This window comes from Rousettus aegyptiacus, unplaced genomic scaffold (genome assembly GCF_014176215.1).
Source record: "Rousettus aegyptiacus isolate mRouAeg1 unplaced genomic scaffold, mRouAeg1.p scaffold_m13_p_14, whole genome shotgun sequence".
Lineage (NCBI taxonomy): Eukaryota > Metazoa > Chordata > Mammalia > Chiroptera > Pteropodidae > Rousettus > Rousettus aegyptiacus.
In genome coordinates this window covers 18542351-18567133 of record NW_023416289.1, presented here as the reverse complement: position 1 = coordinate 18567133, position 24783 = coordinate 18542351, and positions in this window count along the sequence as shown.

Below are 24783 nucleotides of genomic sequence, written 5' to 3'. Positions count from 1 at the left end.
CAACATATTCACAATTCATTGAAACAGCTTCAGATGTTTAATCTTTTTAAAAGTTACTTCTAACATTCACCACCCAGCAACTGCAGCTGAGTGATAAGGAGCCAAGGCAGAGACCAGGGAAAAGGAGATTTATCAAGTATGAACAGTTAATTTTTGAGTACTTCTCTCACACTCAGTAGGCAACATGGGTTTGAGTTTAGTCTTGTACCTAAATGCCAAAAGAAAAAAAAAATTATAGGAGTGAGTGTATCACTCTCAAATTATTCTTTTCCTGCAGATATATTATTTTATTTGTTTAGATTTCCTTAAAATTAACAGCATTTAAGATGGAGGTACTCTGGTTTCCATGTTATGGCTCTATTTTTTGATTGAGTTCAGAGGTTGAATCCGACACCAGTGATTGCTAGTCCCTCACCCTGCTCTGCTGGCTGCATGATGGTCTCCATGCTTTTCTCCTCCGTGGCCTCACATGTGCTGTTTAGCTCTGACCCACCTGCAGTGCAGCAGGCTTTGAAGAGCCAGTCCTACTGGGTCTAAATTTTCATGGCCTAAGACTTTAGCTCATGCAGTAGTGAGGGCTCAGAACCTCTTCAAGAAAGAGTCCCTCTTCCGGGTTCTCTTACTTACAGAACCTAGGACTAGTCTGTGCAGTAGGGAGGGCTTTGAAGTTCTTCTGTTTTGGGGGCTCTGACTTGAAGACCTAGAACTGGTGGTAGATAAGCTTCTTTCAAATTTTTAAGACAACCTGCACTCCTTTGCGGTAGGACTGAGGTCGGTAGTTTTGTAAGGGGAAGAACTGTGTCATCTGCCCATTGGGCTTTCCTACCCTTTTCCCTTTTTCTCACCCCTGTGGGCTCCACAGAAAGCTAAGGACCAGAAAAAGGATGATATTAGAGTTGACTTGTATCTTCAGTTACATGGGACAGAGACGTCTCTCGGAGTTCTGACTTTTTCGTTTGGGATTCAGTATCAGGTTGGTTGACCCTCTGGCTTCCATCCTGTTCCTTCATATAAACTTCACTCCACAAGGTTGAGATGTGGGGTCCCACCTCAGGCCCTTCAGCTGTTTCTACAACAGGCTTTCTGGTTACGTCATCTCCTGCAGTCTCCACGTGTGGAGAGACAGGAAATTCAGTTGACATGCTGAAAGTTCCCTCTGAGGACGAGGATATGTTTGCAGCACCTTCTATGAGCACAAGTCTCTCCAAGGATGTGTCAGGAGTGCCTTGCCCAGCCTGCTTCCTCGAGGACCCAGTGATGTGGCCAGTGCTATGTCTCTCTGTCCCAAGGCTGCATGTCGTTACTTCCCCCTCCATCCAGCATTACTAAAGGTTCCCCAGACATCCCAGGACCACTCCTGATGCTGACCTGATATTGATCTCCTTCTCCATGAAGCTTCGCAGCCTGGGTGGAGTGGGAAGAAAAAGTGAAGTAGAGAAGCAAGTGAAATTACCAAGGTCTGCTCCTCTGCCCTCTTTAGTGGAACAGACCAAAAACTTATCATTAGAAGAACTTTTGAGATTATCAAGTGTAGTCTCTGTTGGATGCAGGAATTCCATCTAGAGAAACCTCTTCTCTCTCTCTCTCTCTCTCTCTCTCTCTCTCTCTCTCTCTCTCTCACACACACACACACGTCATTCCAGTTTTGCCAGCATAGTTCTAATCCACGAGCAAACATCCTCATCACACTTTTATTTTACACAGCTGTGTTAGTGTTACTTTAGGATAGATTCTTATGTGTGACACAGCTGGTCATGGGGAAAGCACAATTTGCATTTTGATAGCAACTAAAATTCTGCATGTGAGCACAGGCATGTTCACTGCTGCAGACGTATACAGAAATCTGCTCATGGCCGTTGTGGAGTATGGATTATGGTTCAAAGGAAGGACTTTATAATGGTTAAAAATGCCCCACAAGTGATCAGACTGCCTGGATTTGGGTAGTAAGTCTTCAAGTATAGATTGGACAGTCTGGGTGCTGTCTAGGATATTACAACAGTGGGTGTGAGGTTAGAGGAGCTGACATCTAAGAAATATCTGGAATTCAGCCTTGTGACCACTTTGGAGAAGGACTAGGAGCCTTTCCAATGTGGCAAGGACTTCATGTGGCAGTCAAACTCTTCCCAATACAATTTATTCTTGCGGGGAGCTTAAGATAACACCAAAGGCTCAAGTGGACTTACTTTTATCTGCTTTCCCAAAGCTCCTTCGTCATGTCTCCTAGACTCTGCAAAGACTTACCACTGAGTTCTTGGCTTCTGTTTCAAACGGGCTTATCCGTTATATCTGCAGCTGGGATGACCGGGGGCTCTGTAACCCTCCACTGATTGCTGTCAGAGGTAATGAGGAGGCTCTTCCAATAAACAAAAAAGATCTTTTGCAGTTGAAGCGGGGCACACAGCTCAAAGGTGAAGAGAACAGCGAGTGGCAAACTTCAGGCAGAATTGCTGCTTTTCAGTATCATAGACGAACGTTTCATTCATGGATGAATGTTTCATAAACTTTATTGGCGGCAACCTGATTAGCCCTAAGGTTTCGTTAAGCTCATGGCCTCTTGCCCGGACATCACTTCCACATCTGGCATATTCTTGCATCATTTTCCTTTAGTTCAGCCAGTAGCAGGACATTAGGTGGTGCAGTGCTGGGGCTGGACATGGTAGGACATCAATACCCACAGTCACCATTAGGACATGGCTGTGCGCATCGATCACATACATCTCTTTTGCTAATCTGGTTAAAATGTTTCTCAAACATCAGTATATGTTTAAACAAGGAATATTGTCTGTACAGTTGCTGCGGTTTCTTTGTGGTGATATTAAATGTGCCCACTGCTTGGTTGCGTCTGGCCACGTAATATGGGAACGTGGAATTGCTGCCTAAGCGTAAGCTTACGAAGAAAGCTCCTCGTGGCTTTGCCACACCTGCCTTACCACACCTGTCAGGGCTTCCCACAGTCTCTGCCTCTCTGGCAGGTGTGGGAGAGCAGCTTCCTCTGCTGTGGCATTCAGCCTCAGAGCTCAGGGAGGGAGGCCCCAGAGCTCCTAAGGTCAGTGTGAGGCTTTCCTGCCCTGGAGCCTGGCCATGCCGCCTCGGGTGCGATACATGGGTGCGCTCAGGGAGGGCTTCTCCCTGAGTCTCACACACCGGTCACCACCACCTCTGCTTTCAGTTCATCCAGATGAGCCACTGACCACAGTCTGCAACCGCTCCTCTCCCTTTGGAGTCTTTGACTGAGCTTAGACCAGCCTCTGGAGCGTCTTTTATCCTGCCCTGCTCATAGTGCCCTGTGGTCATCACACACTTCGTTGTCCCTGCCCTCTTCAGGGCAGCGTGTTTGCTCAGCCAACTGGGAGACCCTGCCAAGGGTGGGCGTGGGGGTCGGCATGGTGGCCAAATTGGTCTTTGTGGGGAACAGCAGCATGCTAAGCAAAGGAGATACTAACCAAACGGATAACTGAGGATGATCTCTTACCCCGAACTTTCCTTTTGAGGTAAAAATAGAAGGCAGTAGTGGGTCAGGTCCTATTGTTAATTAATGACAGTGATCTAAATTCTGTTTCTTATTTTATCTAGTTTTATCTATTCTATTAAAATCCTAAATAGCATTATACTTTTATCTCCAATAATGATGATCATGTGCATAGCAGTGGATAAAAGAGAAACATATTTCTTTACAGGGGAAGTTTGAAGAGAACAAGCAGAAATTTCCATGAAACTTTTGCTCCACATACATTCGATGGGAGCAGATGCCGATTGTGAAAGTGGAAACACTGAGCGTGCTGGCTGGACAGAAGTTTGGTGTCCAAGTGACTTACAGCTTGTCGGCTCTTTCAGGGACCTTGAAGTTACCTCCAGATACCAGTGGGTCCTCTTCTCCTTTTGCATTCTTTGGATAGTCCGGAAATACCTACGGAAGAGTAAGTACATTCCTTTTGGTTTTCTTGATTGCTATACTGCAAGACATTTATTTGTTTTTCTCCATGTGGACAACATATATGTATATATGACTTAATGACCTTAAATTACCAAAATGATTTAATGACTTTAAAATATCTATGTCATTTTGCGCTATCTTAAACATTTGATGTTAACTAATTCACTTAGATGTAGCTACCTTTTCTCTCACAGTCTAACACTGTGTGCTAGAATGTAAAAATGCTGCCTTTCTTCACTTTATGCTCCTGTTTACATTTTTCCTCATCTGCTCCAGTCAGGTAAGTGATTTTGAGCAAACGATTGTCAATCCAAACACCCACAGGTCAAAGCAGACAGTGTATCTGGTTGTCTTTGTTACACTTTGATCGGCACAGTCGCATTGCAGTTATCAGAGTGAGGATTCTGATAGAGTCTGTGTTCAAATAACAATTCTGTCCCTCCCAGCTGTAGGGCATTAGGCAAGTTTTGTAAATTCTCAGAGCTATATTTTCTTACCTGTAATGTTGCCATAATGACATCTGCTTTTAGGTGCAGAGTGAGAACTTAATAAACTCTTAGTTTAAAAATTATTTAGTATGTGCTTAACAAGTGGTAGCTGTTCCTACTAATGAGTTTCAAGGAAACCTTTCATCTAGCCATTAACCTATATAAAGATGGAAAATTAGAATTGAAGAGCTTTTTCAATCTGTTTAGGGCATTAGGTGTTCTTGTTACTTGCCCTGTGTACACACAGGTAAATATACAGAGTCCTTGCCAACAAACGCCGTTCCGTGGTGGGACAGATTTCTGCCCATGTTCAGCAGAGGAGAGGACAGAATACAGCAGACATTTTAATAACAGCCCAAGGGAGAGAAATTGGAAAGAGGAAAAACAGTCAGTGAACTGGACATTGAAGAATCAAAGCATAGAGCAAATTTCCAACTGAGCTTTTAGTTTCATTCTCAGTAGGGAGTCAGGATTCAGAGACAAAGGAATAAGGCTGAATTCTTGATGAGCTGTTAGGACATTTGTAGCTTTGTCATGTTGTATTTGATCACATCAGCATCAGTTGAGTACCTACTGTGTGTTAGATTAAGTGTTGCAAAATGGTGATAGAAAAATAAAATAAAAATTATAAAATGATTTCTGCCCTCAAGGTACAGGAAGTGAGTAGGGATAGATAAATAAATAACTAGTTTACAATACTGTGGAAGATAAATGATCTGAGAGTGATATGCACTAATTTATATAGACTCTCAGAGAAAGAGACAACTTGGAAAGCCACTCAAGGTAGGAAGAAACTTAATCATAAATTGAAGATACTATAGGAATAACTCATGCAAAAATGGGGCATGATGGTCGTGTCATACCTAGGGAGCACTTATGCAAAGGCCAATGACAAGATTATTCAGAGAACAGTTAGTAGATCATGTTAGATTAGCACAAAATAAGTAATAAAACTTGAAGAGGAAAACAGGATGGACATTACCAAGGACATCAAAGGCCTCAATAAGGAGTCTGAATTTATCCTGAGTACCATGACCCTTTGAAAGCAGGTGAGTAGCTCAATCTGCATGCTTTAGTAGATTAACTCTGGCTTCATTGAAGACAATGGACTAGAGAGAGATGAGAACTAAAGGAGAAGAGGAATTTAATGTCATTAGTTCTAGAAAACTGGTGAAATACTGGCAGTAACGAGAGCCTGAAGAAAGAAATGTATGCATGAATTTTTGAAAGATGAGAGTGATGATCACAGTAATATACAAGTTGATCCTCTTAAGTTTTGGAAAAACTCATTTAGTCCTTCATTCATCTGTTTATTTAGTCCTCCACTTAAACAACATTTAATATAGACTTTATGTCGTGGGATCTGTGCTAAAGATGACAAGATATGGAGATGGTACCAAAGACCATACCTTGAAAAATCTCATGTTTTTTTTTTGTTTTGTTTTGTTTTGTTTTTTTTTTGTTTTTTTTTTTTTTTACTATTAGAAATAGACATCTCATAATGCAATGTGAGGTAGCCAGGGCTACAGTAGAAGTGTGCTCAAAAGATGTTATCCATTATGGTTTCCTCTTGAACAATGCTAATAAAAAAAGATGGTACCATTCTATTACCAAAAAGTATCTAATCATGAACTTACAAACACAAAACATATTATTTATTTCTGAATTTTTTGACTTAGCTCTGTGGACTGGGTTGGAAACAGAAAATGTAGGCTGAAACCCTAGATCCCTTTTTTCAAGTTTTGGGACAGAAAAGTCTAGATTCAAATCTTAGCTAAGCTATGCCATTTGTTGTTCGACCTGAAATATTGGTCATTATAGGTACTTCACTCCATTTTTTACTTTTCTTTTTTTTTTTCTTCCCCCTTTTACTCTCCTTTCTTTTCACATTTTACTTTGCTTATTATTTTTTTTCACTCCTATCCATTTTAAAGTTTCTCAGAATTTGCTGACACATTTATAACAAATCTCTCAAAAACTGCTTCTCGTTTATGTATAACTGTGTATGGTCACTTTATTAATTTGTGGTTAATTTTGCATGAGACATGGGTCAAGTTATATAGGTTTTAGTTTTAAGGACACAGTGACAAATCTTAAATTTTTTCATTTGATTGTTGACAACATTATAACTTCTGGGCATCAGTGATGTACAAGTGTACTATTAATTTTCCGTTCCTTATTGGCTAAAATCTTAATTCATCCCAATGGATATATTAATGGGAGAACATTAGCCATTTTTTCTGACTCACCCCAAAAAGTAATGGAGATATAATTACAGTTAGGCCATATGACATTGCAAAGAGTTTTTGAAAACAGAACAAAACAAACTTTTGAGTTTCATCTCTGACATACACTATTTGCATAAACTTGTGATCTTGGATACTTTAGTTGATATTTCTGAACGTTTAATCTCTTCCTTTTAAGGTAACTATGGATTGATAGATCACAAGATTATATAATACAAAGCATAGTCCCTGGCATAGTAATTGCTCAATAAATGGTAACTATCACTATTTAATTTTCTATGCTTTTTTTTTTCCTGAAATGCTTCTCTGATGAAATGATTATAGGCTGTAAAAATATTTTAAGAAAATAATTTCCCTTCCTACCAATAATTTTAAGTGAAAACATCTGAGAAGTTTTACCAATTTACCTCTGTTATACTATCCATAGGTTAGTGCCAGGAAATAGAGAAGAAAATAATGACTGTAGATTTGTGACATCCCCTAGTGACGTGAAATCAATCAGTTCATTGTACATCATCTTTCTCCTGCTCATTATATATACCAGTGTTAGTAAGACAGCCATTAAAATCTATTAACCTGATATTCCCCTTTAAACGGAAGGATGTATCCAGAATCAAGGATAAAAAGTATTTAAGAAGAAAGTTCGGCAGAGTTCAGATGGTCAGTTTCTTCAGGTTTACTATTTCTCATTGGAAGAGATTTCTTTCTTTGACATGTTAAGCAGTGCCTCCAGGAGGGAAATGAATTAATTGCAACTTCCTCAGCAAATGGCATGTTCTGAGCCTAAAGCTCCTCAATGTGGTTTAAATGTTCCTTAGGGTAATGTCTCCAATTAAAATAAGTTGTTTAGAGAGTTCATCTGAAACATTTAAAAAAAAATTACTCAGTCGCAAGGCCCTTCTGGGATTCTCAGATTGAATTTGAAGAAATGGATTTTAAGAAAAGGCTTGTTACTGGGGAGCTGTTCTCTAATAATGCTTGGTTAAATTTGTAGATTTTGCCCATTTTCATTATCAACTGCCATCTTCTTAGCTTTGACATAAGTGTAATTTTATGATAGGTCATAATACAACAGATTTGTGATGCCTATGCTTCAAACTTAATTCAGAATTGTTCTGTGATGTCAGGCATTAAAGTCATTGTAATAACTAGTAAAGAGTAGAGTAGGAGAGGAATTGAGATGGATAATCAAGGGAATGAAAATATGTTTTCATTTGGAAATTGATGGAGTAAGAGATGATAAAACATATGCAGGGAGAGACGTAGTTCCTGTAATAGGAATGATGGAAAATGAAACCTTATATGCTAACTGTGATAAAAAAAAGCAGATAAAAACAAAGAGAATTAGACTTCTCTGAATCCTGGGAGGAAGAATAGAAAATAGATGGTAGGAAGTCTATTCACCATTTGAATTAGTCCCCCAAATAGTCAAGGATGTATTTGGATCAAAGTAGTCATTTTACTGCTTAACAATAAAACAAAAAGAAAAAAAAAATACTAATACACATACATAAATGAAGTTCACAGGCACTGTGCTTAGCAAAAAAGCCATACATATAGGAATACATGTCCTGTGACTTTATGATTTTCAAGAATAGACAAAACTCATTGATCATGATACAGAATATGAATTACCTTTTGGAGATAGGGGCAATATATCTAGTGGAAAGATGTGGAATGAAGCTTTTGAGCTTGTGGGAATTTTAAAAACCTTAATCTGATGTAGATAAATGGCTGTAGACATATGTAGAAATACATAGAGATGTACATAGACTTGTCCACTTTATTCTATATGTTATATCCCAACTTCTTTAAAAAAGAAAAAATGTGTAGATTTATTAAATCAACTTCTATATGTCAGTATACATTTTTTTTTGGCATTGACTATTTTCAGCACTTGTGTAGTTTCTTTTTTAATTTGGTGCTTACGAAAACTATGTGAATATTTTATGATTACATAGAACCATGTGCGTGTGTCTACGTGTTTGTCTTGTGTGGCGTCAAAGGAGAAAAACAAGTGAGCATCTATATATTGCCAAGCAATTTGTTTATTATTTCATGTCACCAGCATAACTACCTTTTAAAGATTCTTAAAGATTAAGTAGTTTGCCCAGAATTAATGAGGTTAAAAAGCAAAGCTAGAAAAATAATACAGAACCATCGAAATCCCAAACCCACAGTTCTGTCCACTCCTGCTTCTCTGTGCAGATGATGTCAGCCAAATAGTTTAATAATATTCTAATTCTATGCATGGAGAGAGAGAATTTAATTTTGTTTTCTTCACAGATGGAAATATTATGGGATTTCAAAAGTTGACATGTTCACTTATTATTTGTTTACTTCATTTTCAAAAAGGATTTGAGGCAAACAGGGATTTCAAGAGAGTGGTTTAGGGACGGTTAACCCTCTGGTAGTTATGTCTCTCATTAGACACATTTGACTTCTTGCTAAAACTCTTAAATAATTTTTCAGCCTTTTGGACATAGAAGCTTGAAGGCATGAAAGCCTACATTCATTTAAATGGAAGAATACTGAAATTTCAATGTGTACATACTCTACTTTATTTCAATCAGAGGCAAAAGGAGACAGAAGTTTACTCAAATACTTGATAGAAGCCTTGATTAAAATATAAGGCAGTCTGGGGAATGCTAGGCAAGTCAGAATGGGAAAAAACAGGTTCCTCTGACAGAAACCTTTTTCCTTTTAACCTAAAATGTCTTCACTTTACTTTATAACTTCTACCTTATGTGTTTATTCCATTTTATGAAGTCACCAAAAACAACCCACGTTAATACTCCTCTGGAGAGCTTTTTATTTTTCCTGGTAGCCATCGAAACACAGGGTGGCCTGGATCATTAGGGTGAATGATGCTGAGTACTTATCCGCCAGCAGATTTAGAGCAGTGGCCTAGGGGAGTCTTCTCTGTGGTCGCCCAATGGAGATTGAAGCCATTTGTGTAATTTGGGTTAAAAAACTTGCATAATATATTGCCTTCTAAGAATGGGATATAGTAAGAAGCAAAAAATTTCATATTTCCATACCCCAATTATTTGTGCAAGAATGCTCCTTGGGTAAAAAATGGTTCTTTCTGGATAAAAATATATAGCCTAATAGGAATTCATTCATGTATTTTATATTTTACTCATATATAGCCATACATTACTTAAGGATCGGTTGGCCTGTTTTCATCATCCCTCACTGATGCCATAAGATACTAATTAAAGTTAATCTCATTAGTTTCTCTCTTCTACAGTGGCCCATGATTCAGCAATACCACAGTTGACCTTATAACATCTTATGTGCCCTATTCTATTACATAGAACAGCCTTACAATATACTGAGTGCTCTTTTTTCCCCACCTTTCCTTTAGTATGTAGCATTTATACAAACTTATGTTTATTTAATTTGTATGTTGTAGATAAATGGGAGAGAGAGGCCATGTAATAGACTTGGGGTCAGTATATCATGATAAATGTTGCAAGACCATTAATTAAATGAAGATAAAAAACATTCTGAAATACGTGCATGAATTAAAAGTTAAGATGACAGCAATAAACTGACCTTCCCTCCACCCTCAAGGCCTTGGGCTACTATAAATTTAGGGATGGGCATTCCTAATAGTAGAAGGCCCCGTTAAAATATAGCAATGCCTAAGACTATTTTCTCTTTGTTATATTAACCTCTCCAGAATGGACATTTTTTATATAGGTTTGGGATATCTATATTGAAATTCCTATGATGTTCATAGAATATGACATGAACAAAACATCCTAAAATTTTGCAAGCCACATTACTCTAAGCATACAGGTTTTTGTATAGAGGGAAAGGAGATATTGTGATTAACAACAAAGTAGGAATTGATTTAGATTTCTAATACATAGTGATATAAAACGATTATCTAAAACCAGTAGAGGGCAAATGTAAGCATAAAGTACAAAAAACACATAGCATTTGTAATTGCAATAATGATATTAAAATAATATCTTTTACTACTTGGTTTTAGATGGTCTTGAATTTGTCATAATTACCCTTACATTTGGGGAATTTACATTTGCTTGGCATAAGAAATAAAACAAGTCATAAGTGTATGGACGTTCAGTCAATTTCAAACATTCTACCTCCCTACTATAAACAGATGATATACTATCAAAGGAAAAATTCAGGAAAGAAGTGGCTTGGCGCCACTGATCTCACATAGCTACAGCTGCTCATTGAAAAGACAAATTGTTTTATGCTGAATATTCTCATGGTTTGTATGCATGTGTTGGTATCTCTAGCACAAGGTATCAACAAATACTGACCTTGTTTATTTTCTGTCAAAATTCAGAATCTGTATTCTGTCACATGAGGTGTAAACATTGTTAATACAAACAGTGTAATTCCAAAAAGAAAAAAAGACCTTACACAAAACAAAATAGTACTTTAGTAAGAACAACAAAAGAAGCTTCTTTCTCATTTAAAAATAATGCTAGGAACTTGAATAATCAAAATAGAGGGCACCGCCAGCGTGGGTGAGGGCCGTGCAGTGCTTTCTCTCTCACGTCCTGACGTATCTTCCCAGCCTCGTGCGAGGGCTCATTCTCCAGCCAGACCACAAACCAGTCTTCCAGAGAGAGGCCATGCCTGAAACCACTTTGGCAGGTTTCCCTGCTCTACAGACAGAGAAACTGGGGAAAAGGCTCCTTTAACCCTTTTCCAGGAAACACTGAGTAAGCTTCCGGTAGGACTCGGAGCTACTGCTTGCTATCTGCTCCATCATTGCACATAAGCTATGCTCAGGTTTGAATTCTAGTAAGAAAAAAGTGACAAACCCAATGTCTGAAGGATTTCCTAGTATTTATTTAACACCTTGGACTTCTTAATTGCAAAATCACCATAGAAAACATAGCTGAATATGAATGGAAGGATTGAAAATATTTTAGTGAATGAGAGAATGCAGTATGTGTACTTTTTTTTTTTTAATTCCAATAGATTTTTTTGAAAGCATTAAGTTGAAAGCATTAATACTTACATGTGCTAAATTAACTGCCATAAGCAGGCCATTGCTTCAGTGACAGCAGTGACCATGGTCTTTTTATTAGCACAGATGATCAATCCTCTCAAACCTTCTCTTTCAGGATTCTTTTGAATCTATGCTGCCAATTTCATTGATATTTTCCTTGGCCGAGATCTGGTTCATGGATTTCAAAGTCTTGACACAAGAAACAAAAGGAGGAGACAGATCTCTGATAGTTCAGGATGCTTCAGAGAGCATAACTTATACAACCTGGGGGTCTTTAGGATGGGCAATTTTATTATCCACATGATGCTGAAGGAGACTTTAAAGAAGAAATTTAAGAAAAAATAGGACACTTAGAATAATGAGTATTACGTTTGTTAAATGTGAAAAACCCACTTCGAAGGTCATTGAAAGAAAAAAGGTTTGAGGAACATATCTTCTCATTGAATGCTGATACGTTTTTTTTAAATCCAAATGTTCGTAGGGGCATATACCTAACAGAATGAGTCTATGTCCTTTCAATAAGAGAGCAGCACACTATTACAGTAGTGAGCCATTTAGTAAATATTTTAGCCTTGCAGGCCAGACTGTTAAAACTACTCGACACTGATGATATGACATGAAAGGAGCCATAGATTATATGCAAATTAGTGGGTGCGGTTGTGTTGAACAATACTTACCTATGAAAACAATTCATTTTGTATAATTTTTACATATAAAATAATCTTTAAAAATTTTTTTTCAACTGGCTAAAAATGTAGAAAACATTTTTAACTTATAAGATAAAATAGGCGATGGCCCAGATTTGTCTCAGGAGTCATAATTTGCTCATTTCTGGTCTACAATAAAAGTTCAAAAAGAATATTCGAGAAGTAAAAGATATAAAACAAAATAGAAAATGAAGAGGAATTTTGAATCTATGTTTAAACTTTCCTCAATTAGATGGTTCTGTATTGAGAATTTCACGTATGTTGTTTGAACTAATATTTGACACCTTCAAAGTATTAACTGCTCCAGGTTGACAGAAACTTTCAGTATCTATACTTCTGATATTCGAGATGTTTTCAGTACCTATATTTCTTTGCATTAAAGCTAGTATATTTACAATGCAACCAATGGAATACTAATATGTTCCAGGCATTGTGCTTGTGGTGAACATAGAGAAGTAAGGACATTCTTCCTGCCTTAGAAGAGCTTTTACAAAATGCAATTTGGTGAATTGTTTCTCTACTTAAAATTATTCAGTGGCTTCCAATTGTGCCAAGTATTAAGTTTTTGGTATGACTTAAATTCCTCTCCTAGACCTGGTTCTGCTCTTCTCTTTAGAAGAAACAGGCTACTGCCCATGCCTCAATCTATAGGAGGTTTCTTTTAGTTTATTAAACACAATATTCTCCTTTTCCATTGAGAATCTGCCACTGTGCTTTCTTCTAACTTCAGTGTTCTCCGTCTACTTAACGGGCTAACAACAATTAATCCTTAAGTCACAGTTTAAGTATGCAAGAGGCCTTCCTTGACATCTAGGTAAGCTTAATTCTCTTTGTTATATGTTTCTATAGCACTATACATTTTCTTTCAATTTCTATTGATAATTAATGATCGAATATATTCTTCTCAGCCTCTTTCTTAGCCCAACACTACAGGACAAGGATCTTGTCTGTCTCACTCACCATTCAGCCTTGAAGCCCGACCCACCACAGAATAGGGAACATGAGAGGTGCTCAAAGTTATTTGTCAAACTGGATTCCATGAAAGACAATCTCTGAGTTAAAAGGTACAGACCAATAAGTAAACAAAACATAATTCTAGAAACAAGATATTAACTGTGCAGTCATGGAAACATCTGCACATTGGAACTGGTCTTTAAATCATCTTGATGGAATGATGCTGTTGGAATTGATGAGGCTTGTTCAGGCATGAATGTCATCTACTGACTTTACTGCATTAAATAGTGATGTCATAAGAGTAATCATTTCAAATTACAAAATATTTTAAAATTCTAAATTTTTTAAACTATAAATGTGTTTTCCTATTTTCCTCTGCCCAGCTTTTCAGATACTACTACCAAGTAATATCCATTTTTAAGCTTTTGTTGTGTATCATTGCAAACAGCTTCCCATGCCTTTACGAAACTATTTTTCATGGCAATATTAAGAATTAATTACTCTTTTTCCAAGATGATGTCCTTTTTAAGATAGATGCATTTTTTTTTGCCACATTAGCCACTTTTCATTTTATTTTAATATTTAACTTGAAATGATTCTAGCCTGATGATCACCTAGCTTGAACAAATGCAGAATGATGTGAAGGCATCATGTTTATATGAATTGCAGAATTGGGAGAAAAGGATTAAAATGGTATACTTGTTTTGATTTACATGGCTAGCCTTTAAAAATCTAAAACTACTCTTTGGGGAACTTCTTTAGAGAGAGTAGCATGTTGAATATATTTATAGTGCCTCTGAACACTGTTCTACAGATTCCATGTTGTGTTCTTCATATCTGTAGGTTAGGAAAATGATTAGTGTGGTTGCCATACATTTCTATAGTTCAAAAATATTATAAAATAAACTAATCATGTTGATGTTATGTAGATTTTATTCATTTTAAGTAATTTACTTGACACATTCAACTTTTTTTTTTTTTTTGCTTGTCTGTTTGGTTTTATTTACTCTTTTACCCAAAAAGAACTCAAACAAATAACCTTAAATAAATGTGAGTTCATATACATCCATGTACTCCGAGAGAGCATTTATACACAAATGCAGTTTGACTGAGAAATTTAAAATATGTTTTTTAATTATACCAATAAAATCTCTGTCATTTAACATAGAATGATTTTAAATTGAAGAAACTGGTATCTGTATGCTATCATTAAGAATACTCAGTAGTTATAAAGAAGTTGAAACCCTTTTATTTGCTTATGGCCATAAAGTGCAAATTTACAATCTTTCTCAAAATATTCCTGGTAACTATTAATAATAAATAGGATCCTGTTTGTTTTTAAATAATAATAAATAGGATCCTGTTTGTTTTTGGTGAAAGATTAAATATATTTCCATTCATTACTCATTTGTTTAAGAATATTTTAATCTTGTAGTTCTCATTTATGTCCTATAATAGTCTATTCAACTACAATCATGTGCAACTTACCAGTGGGGATACTTTCTAAGAAATGCATCTCTCATTAGGTGATGTTGTCATTGTGCGAACATCATAGGGTATACTGCTGCAAACCTAGATGGTCCACCCTACCACCCTACTATTCTAGGTGGTGTGGTATAGCCTGTTGTTCCTAGGCTACAGACTGTACATCATGTTATTGTCCAAAACATGAGATTAAATCAAGCACAAGAAAAAAATGAAGCTACTGCTCACTATAACACAGCATACTATTTTACAACAAACATTTTTATTTATATAAGGAGAAAGAGTACACTCCAAAATAATAATAAAAATATTTAGAATAGTAAATACATGAACAAGTAACATAGTTGTGTGTTGTCATTATCAAGTATTATGTACTGTTCGTAATTGTATGTGCTATACTTTTATGTGACTGACAGAGCAGTAGGTTTATTTATGCCAGCCCTGACACAAACACATGAGTAATGTGTTGTGCTACCATGTTACAATGGCTATGATGTCACTAGATGATAGGAACTTTTCAGCTCCATTATAATCTTATGGAACCACTGTTGTATATGTGGTTCATTGTTGGCCAAAACTTCATTATGCAGCACATGACTATATTAAAGTTTGCAAAATTAACATTTACAGGTTTGATGACTTTCAAAAAGATATAATAGTAACAAGTTTACTAACATATGGATATAATTCACAATGAAGTGGGAGATAAGTATTCCAGAGAGGCACTTAGTTAAGGAGCAATTCTCACTAAATGTCCAGACTTCACATTTCAATATGTTTTATTTGTTTTCTACTTCTGGTTGTAAACACATTACATGAAGGCAACTATATTATGCTTATATCTCAGAATGTGATGAGCTCCAAATATCACTAGACATAGGACGCTTCTGATATTCATTTAAAAAATGAGTTTAACCATTTCCCTGATGGCGTACTGAAGCTCCATGCTTTAGAAGTTCTTCCAGGGGTAGCGAGTGAGTGTAGTGATTTGTAGTAACTGGTTATGTTGGCATCATTGAAAAGCTTCATATCCTCTAAAGTATCAGACACTGATCTTTCGGCACAAGTTTAGGCATGTGACAGAGTGCTGGGTCATCGTAATATGCCGTATCCTGCAACCGTGATTGGTCCAAGAGGTGGACACGTCGCCCAAGTGTGGATTCTGAGTGTTCTTCCTCAGGACCAACATTTGGATGCTAGTAGAAAGTTTTCCACATTTTAGGGATTAGAAAATGGTAACTTTCATTTCCCCTTCTTTACCATTTGGAAAAATGTTGTAAAAGAGAAGAGAATTAGGCCATCATTCAAAGAGAAACAGAAAAGCATAAAGAAGAAAAATGGAATGAAAGAAATTATTTTTACTGGGGTATTTGAGTCCTGAGTCACTATCTCTGTGGTTTCTATCTGTTTTTCTTTGATTTGTATAAACTATCATTATGACATTTCTGGTGAATTGATCCAGATAAATCTCTCAAGATTCAAATGAGGTTTGTAATACACATTGTCCTAATTAAGTTTATGCTCTTTTTAAAAATTTACATATTTTATATATTTAAAAATATATATTTTTTATTTTTTAAAAGACTTTATTTTTAAGAACAGTTTTAGATTCAGAGCAAAACTGAGGAGACAGTAGAGAGATTTCCCATATACCTCCACCCCCACATACACACAGTCTCCTCAACTATCAACACCTGTGCTCTTTTTATGCATATAATGATGCTTCAGGTTTTATTTTTAATTAATTTATTTTAATTAGTTTAAAGTATACAGTGCCTTAGTTTGACATCTGTATAGTTCGTGAAATGGTGCGCATCCCAATTGCACCCTCCCTCCCTTGACCTTCCACCTAGCCATCGTATTCATTCTAATTGGATTCCCTATGCTGTGCTCCCCATCCTTGTGTCCATCCATCAGTTACTATTTGTATTTCTTTAACGCTTTACCCCGTTCTCTCAGCTCCTTAAACTCCCCTCCTTTCTATCATCAAATTGTCCACTGTATTGATGAGTCTGTTTTTTATTAGTTTTTGTTCTTTTTATTCCTTAGATTCTGCATATAGGTGAAATCATATAGGGGTTATCTTTCTTCATCTGACTTAAATACTTTCTAGGTCCATCAAAGCAATATATTTTTATATCCCCTTCCTTTTAGTCTGTCTTTTAATCTGAAGCTAGTCTCTTATAGGCAACATGTAAGAGTATGTTTTCCTTTCCATTCATCCACTTTTTAAATTGGAGCACTTAATTCTTTTCCATTTGAGGTGCTTATTGATAGGAATGTAGTTGTCACCATTCTTTATTTCTGTTTTTGATAAATGGTTTTGTTGTTGTTTGTTTGTTTGTTTGTTTTAAAGAAGTTCCTCCAACATTTGCTATAATACGGGCTTGGTGGTGCTTCAGCTTATTTTTGTCTGGAAAGTTCTTTATCTATCCTTCAACTCTAAATGATGGCTTTGCTGGATAAATTATTCTTGGTTGTAGATCCCGGGTCTTCCTCCTGTTGAATATTTTTTGCCAAGCCCTTCTGTCCTGCATAGTTTCTTTTGAGAAATCAGCTGCCAGTCTTGTAGGTTTTCCCTTATAAGTAACTATCTTTTTTTTTTTTCTTGCTGCTTTTAACCTTTGTATTTAACCTTTGGCATTTTAATTATGATGTGTCTTTGTGTGGGCCTCTTTGGATCCTGATTTTTGTAATTCTCTGAGCTTCCTTGGATTTTACATCCATTTCTTTTACCAAGTTAGGGAAGTTTTCCATCATTATTTCTTCAAACAGCTGTTCAGTATCTTGATTTTCTTCAGTTATGCCGATCAGATGGATATTTGGATCCTTAATAGTGTCCCATATGTTCCTTAAATTATTTTCATAGTCTTGGCATCTTATCTCTTGCCATTCTGATTGAGTGTCCTTGGCTTTCCCATCCTCTAGATAGGGCATTTGATCCTTTTCTTTATTCACTCTGTTTATTCCTTTGTTTATTCCATTTAGTATACTTCTCATCTCAGATAAAGTGTTCTTCATTTCAGACTGCTTCCTTGTTATAATTTCCATTTCCATTTTTCTTTTTTTTATGACTTTGATGAAGTTTTCACTGAGTTTATCTACACTTCCCAAAAGTTCACTGAGCATCTTTACAACCAGTATTTTGAACTCTGCATCTGTTAGATTAACTTGACTCTATTATATCTGGATCTCTGTTCTTTTCTCTCATATGGTTTCTGCTTCTTTGCCTTCCCATTTTGGCTGCCTTTCTGTATTTTTTTCTATGTATTAAGAAAAGATTCTAAGTCTTCCAGTCTTATTAGCATGGATTTGCGAAGCAGGTGTCCAGTGACACAGTCCTGAGAGGGGTTCAGCTCCAGGCCAAATTTAGCCCAAGCTTCTACCCCTCTGGAGCCACCTGTTAAGATTCAGCAAGCAATCCACAGGTGCTGTGCTTATAGTTGCCTCAAAAGGCCATGCCAGAAACTGAGGCCAGCTGTCTCCTCCAGTGTGAGCCTCAGCAAGGTGCACCTGACTCTCTGAGGATACACCTGAATGTGGCTTGGGTGGGGCTGTTAGTTGGGGGAGGCAGGGTTTCAGGGAATCCTCTGGGCGGAGCAACCTCTTAGCCAGTCTGATGACCTCTCGGCAATGGTGGTGCTGTCTGCGCACTGGAAGTGCGGAAAGCTCAAGAAGGAACAGTGGATACCAGTGGCACTTCTGTACAGAGCTAATGTCACCTCGGCCCTCACTCTGACAAAGTCTCCCTGGTAAGTCCTTAGTGCCCTCTGAGCACAGCCAAATCGGCACTGGTGCTCAGAGCAAGCAGGTCTATCCCTGGGAAAATCTGCTCATGGACTGGGCCCCTTTAAGAGGCGTCTGCTGCTACCGCAGCCTCCGTCTCACTCAGCTGCTCGGGACTGGGTCGCCCCATGTTCTGCCCCATCCTATCTTCTGCCATTGCAAGGTGCTTTCTTGGATTTCTCCATAGCGTATGGCTTGTTCATCAAGATCCCAGGCAATATTTATTGCTGCTGCTCGTTGTTTCCATCACAACTTTGATTTGGTCACCAGAGGGATAAACAGATCCTCTATTATCTATCCCATTTTGTTTCACACTTTTTTAGGTTTTTTATTTTAAATTTAGTAAGATTTTGTTGTTGTTTTGTTTTGTTTTTGACCATAAGTATAAGCCAGTTTACTTTAGATTGGCCTTGTTCCTTTTTAAATATTGACCTCCGTGTGATAGTTGCATCTCAACTCTTGGAAACAGAGAAATTTGGATGTATCGCATATTTCTTTAAAGCTTTCTGGGGATATCAGAGGAGGGTAAATAATCTGATATTGGAAAAAAAGAGCCTGAAAGCTGAAGACATTCTTTGTAGCCAAGGAGTGGATAAATAAATTATAAAGGAGATTTTTAAAAATGCTTTAAAAATTAATAGAGATATAAGTGATCAAGCTAACTATGATCTGACATGGAACTATTTAATTCTTAACAGATCAGAGGAGCAGACACCATTTATATAACCAAATGGTATCTGGCAACACTTTTTTTTATGTTAGCACCACTTCAAAACATCCCTGTTTATGGCATGTTTCCCAACTGTATGTAGGGGCATAAACATATACACAGATCCATTTTTAAAAAATAAGTTATTAGCTCATTAGTTTGATTAATTATAAAATAGACTTCTTATTCTTCCTACATTTCGGGGTGCCGTCCTTGCTAACTTTATAACCTCCTGATATTCTTAATACAAGAAATGTCAGTGAAAATTTTCCTGTGAAAATGAGTAAAATGTTGAAAATTTTTAGCTCTGCCATGTTTGTGAATTTAGACAAAGCACACATGAGTTTTCATCATTTCCGTAGCGAGATCCCATGAGTTAGATTGTGCAGCAGCGGCGGCATTAGACCTCGCCCCATCTTTGTCTCCTCCAGCAAAGAAGTCAGCCAAAATGAGTGCTGAGTTTATACTTGAGCCATTCCAATGTTACTGCCATTCCAATGTTGTGATGGGGTGAAAGTATACTAAAAATTAGCAAAGACGGGAAAACAGTGTGTTATATCCAAGCCTGCGGTATGTGTAATGTGCACAATTATCTACAGAGTTCTTTCTTGTTCTGAGAATACTGAGTCTAAGGTATTGATACCTGTGAATGGTATTTATGTCCATTCAGGAAGACTGAATGTGAATTAAGAATCTAATGTCAAAGCCAGCTGCCTTCTGGTGATGGGTAAAGAATGCAAGGTGGATGGGAGAACCCTGAACATCAGGTCTAGGCTGGGTAAAACAGAAACATAAGGGGCAGAAGCTAGATTCAAAGGCAGAAAACTCTGGAATCATGCAGATAAACTAAAATAAGTTCCAAGCAGTTTAGAATCAGAGAGAACATGAATAAGGAAAGCGAGTAGGTTGTGGGAAGAATCTAGATAGACAAACACAGTTCACTTAGAATCACAACAGGGTTAAAAGCCTGGCTATATATGTCATACTTAGAAAATGGAGAGTATGGCAAAATTTTATGATTATTTTGAGGAAAGGTATGTTTGGTAGATGAAATGAGTCTATAATTGTTTCTGCCAGGGGGTCACATGTCCGATATTTAACTGTGACAATAGGAACAACAACAAAAAAAAGAGCTCATCAGCTTTATCAACTTTTTGTTCTTTACATTTTTCTCTGATTTCTGAACACTGACTCAGGAATGAAAAGTAAGACCATGGAGTGCACAATTGTTTCCCTTCCCAAACAGCCTATCAGTTTTGATTGCATTTTGATGTTAAAAATAAGTAAGTCCAATTCATTTGTTTCTCTCATTCATCTCTTGATTTCTCACTATTTCATTTCAGAGCTGTCTTGAATTAGAATTAATTTTTACTGTGCCTTCCCATGGCCTGAGAAAAGAATATCTTCATGCATGAAATTTTTGCAGTTTTTTCCCAAAGTCTTGACACATTTGCTTCTTATCACTCTTTCAGCATTTGAGTCTTTGAAGGAAGAAATGTTACAGAACAGGTACTGGGCATCCAGCAGATAGAACTTTGGGTCATCGTGTCTTCTTTAGGAAAGAAAAAAGCTAATTTTAGCTCCAAAAAATGCATCTTCTAATACTCATGTACACTAGGCAATAGAAGAAAATTAAAAGGAGAAAATGAAATGCAATAGGTAACTACCTTCTCTGTTTATATAGTTTATGTCAATCAAATGAGATAACGAGTATATTCATTTACAATCTCCTATATAAGAAGATTGGTGTCATTAACCTTTAGACGACTCAGTTTCTTCTAAAAGACTTATACAGTGTCACACCCCTAATATATTAGCACCATTGGTTTAGTACTTGCCTTTTATTTACCTGCAGCTCAAAGAGAATGCTGCATGTTAAAGAGCAATGCAAAAACAGAACAGACATGCAACAGGCAAGGTGGTGGGGCTTAGGGAAAGACAAGTCAGGACCAATACATCAAGGAAAAGAATTTAGACCCTGTTCAGTAGGTGTCCATCAATGATGGACTTGAAGCAAGAATCTGGTATAATCAGTTTGCATTTTACAAAGACTCCTTGGCAAAGAAGAAGGTGACATCTCAGGAGTCAGCTGAGAGAAACTCTATAGCTCGCATCATATATGGAGGGTCATTGTTAAAAAAAAAATGGTAGCATAGAGAATAAGGACTTATCTGGAGATAGAAGGATGAAGATGGAAGCCTCCTTTTCTTTATCTCTGAGAGGTCAGTATCTTCTCAAAGCAATGGCCAAGGAAGAACAGTTTCAGCTGTGTGCCTAGGGTCAGAGAGATGAGCGTGTCTCATGTTCAGAACTAAACCTGGAGATGGACTCCACAGAGGCTTTCTAAAGCAGGTTTGCTCAAAGTTCTCAACTGAGAACTTGTTAGACATATAAATTCTTGGGACCCACCCCACACCCAATGAATTTAAAAGTCTGAGGTGCTCTTAGAACCCTGTGTTTTAAGAAGCTCTTTAGGTGATTTTGAAGTTTGAGAATCACTAGAACTAAAACAGTGGCTCTCAACTGGAGGCAGTTTTGCTCTTCAGGGGACATTTGAAAATGGAAATGCTCCTTTATTCACCTCTCTCTCTCACCCACACAGCCACCCCCACACACAACCATATATGAATATCATTTTATCATTTATTATTCTACTTTTACTGTTGAGGATATCAAAGCAAGATAATATTAATTATCTCGCTAAAGTTATTATTTGAACCTAGGTTCCACAACTAATTTTAAAGTTCTTGGATTTGGTGATGTCCTCCTTCTCTATTTTTATTTTTCTCTTCCTCTCAGAATTCAAGTGTTAATTATAGTGTGTGTGTGTGTGTGTGTGTGTGTGTGTGTGTGTGTGTGGCTGCTGTAGTTAAAGTTATCTAAAATGATTTATGTTTTTGGAGGAGAAAGAAATGGGGAATGGGGGAATTTCAGAAGTCTCCACAAATGGTGAAGCACATCAAAGTGCCAAGGAAATAGGTTGGAAATCATGAATTAACAGTAGAAACAGTCACATAATGTTAATATTTTTATTATCTCGCCCTTAAATTTATAAAATTTTCACATAATCCATCAAGATGGATTTTAAAAATTTTAAAATGGTCAGACTCAGAGAGATGAAGCATCCAAGGTCACAGAGCCAAGGAATGGACGAGTTGGGATTAGATTTCACAACTTTTTGCTTCAGTGGTTATTCAAGTAGGCAATAAAGATTCTCATGAGTAATGACTTAGAACGTTCTTTCTTATATTCAAGTTGGAGGACCTGGGTAATGGGAATAGGTGATGGTGCTGGAACAGAAAGAATGAAGGTGGAAAAAAATAAGGTCAAATAGACTTTCTGGATCCAGATACAAACACTGGAATAGTAATCTCTTAAAAGAGAATCACAATGACTAATATCGTATGTGATTTCTTATAAAATTTTTTGTCTCCAGTGATTCCTCTTTCTGCAACCAACAAGGGACACTTTTAATTACAGGGTTTCTCATTTTGCCCTCTAATTAAACATATTCTATGTATTCTCATTAATAGAACAGAGCATAAATCTATTTGACACTGAAGCCCCTTTAAACATAAGGATTCAACCTAGTATCTCTTCTGTTCCTCCTGGGCCATGAATAGCAATGTTCCAAAGATCATCTAATTCTAATCATTGTTTCTTCAACCATGGCATGCCCTCTATGACAGTGATTGGAAAACTGTGTGAGAGGAAATATTAAATTTTTTTGCCACCTAATTTTTGGTAGATCGACAAGCTAGTAAAATATAATAGATTATTAGAAAAATGAATTAAAAAGACATAAAATACAAGTCATCTTTTTTCATTATTAGATTCAGTCAATATATTGCTTTATCAAGATATAACTCTCAATGTTTCTAGATGCTTAACCTTAATTTTTATACTTATAATATCATGAGTCAGTAACAAAAGACTGTCATTGATTTCTGCACCGAAGTCGATTACCAGTTCCACTGTACTCATTGTCAGTGAATGGCACCCCATGGAGTTACGATCTCAAACATTTTGGGGTCTTATTGAAGCTAAGTCTTTTATCTTGCTAGCCCTTCCATATGGAATTCAGTATTTACATTTGAAACATAAATGAAGAGAAACATAAATGGCAGTCTTTCCTATTTCAGGTCCATTTAAGGGCAGGGCATACGAAAAGTATACACATACCTAATAATACAATATTTTAAGAAGGATGAATAAAATTCTTTGAGAATATAGAAGGTGAATGATCAGGGGTGAAGGGGCAACTGGATCAGATAAAGTGTTTCTGATAAATGAATGGGCCCAGTTTTTTGAATATCAATTCTGTCCCTTCTTATTTCCTTTACATTGCACACAGCCTAGCTTGATGAAGTGCTCAGTAAAAATGGATAATGTCACTGAATTGTTCATTAAAAAATGATAATTTGATGTCACATGAATTTAATCTCAATAGGAACAAATCAGACAGGATATAGAATTAAAATAAAAATTTCTACACAGGCTTTACCTACAGTCAAAGTCAAATGGTGGCAAGAATTTTTCTAGATAAGAGAGTTAGATAAAAATATCATTGAAGTAAAAAAGGTGTATAGAAAGCCAGATCAACATTTGTTGTTAAGAGTCACAGAATTATTTCTCAAAGTAAACTTTTCTTTCCCTCTAGACATGTGAATACTTCTTTGAAGGGCTGCTATACTTAGGGTAACGAAAGCACACTTCAATATTGGATCTATCAGTGTGATTGAATGTAAATAATAAAGCACCAGCCTTCCTCAAAGTCTGAAATAGTATATAAAATGTTTTGTGCAAAGTCAGGCGAATCAAGGGAAGGAAAACAACTAAAAAATTTATTTTTCTTATCTTTCTTCAAGTAAATATTAATGAACACATAAATAAAACAATGATGAATAAATAAATATTCTTTAAATCTGATCCCAACCTCAAGTGGGTTGCCTACCAATTCTGTACCTAATCTACTATTTATTTTATTGTCCAAGATAATTATTTCGCAGCCTCTCTTCTGTGCTCAGCCTTTAATGCTGACTCAATTTGTGATCTGGGTTCCTATTTCACTGAGAAAATTCAAGCAATTTGAAGACTACTTTCACAAACTGAAAACTCCATATCTGCTAATTCTGTTCATCTGTATCAGTATATTCTGTTTTTTATTTTTTTCATACTATCACAGTGAATAAAATCCATATTGTCCTAAGGCGAATGCCATTACTTATGCACAAATTTCCATCTCCTCTCATTATTTAAATACATAAATTCATCACTCCTCCAATTGCCCTGTTACTCTTTCCATCATCAGTCCCTCCTCTTATATTGGGTAATTCCCAATGGCCTACAAGAGAGCCATGATTTCTTTAGTCTACAGTGAAAAATATCTCTGTATACTTCATCTCCCTCAGGCTACCACACTATTTATTTTCTCACTTTAAATTTAAAACCATTACAAAATTTTAACTTCTC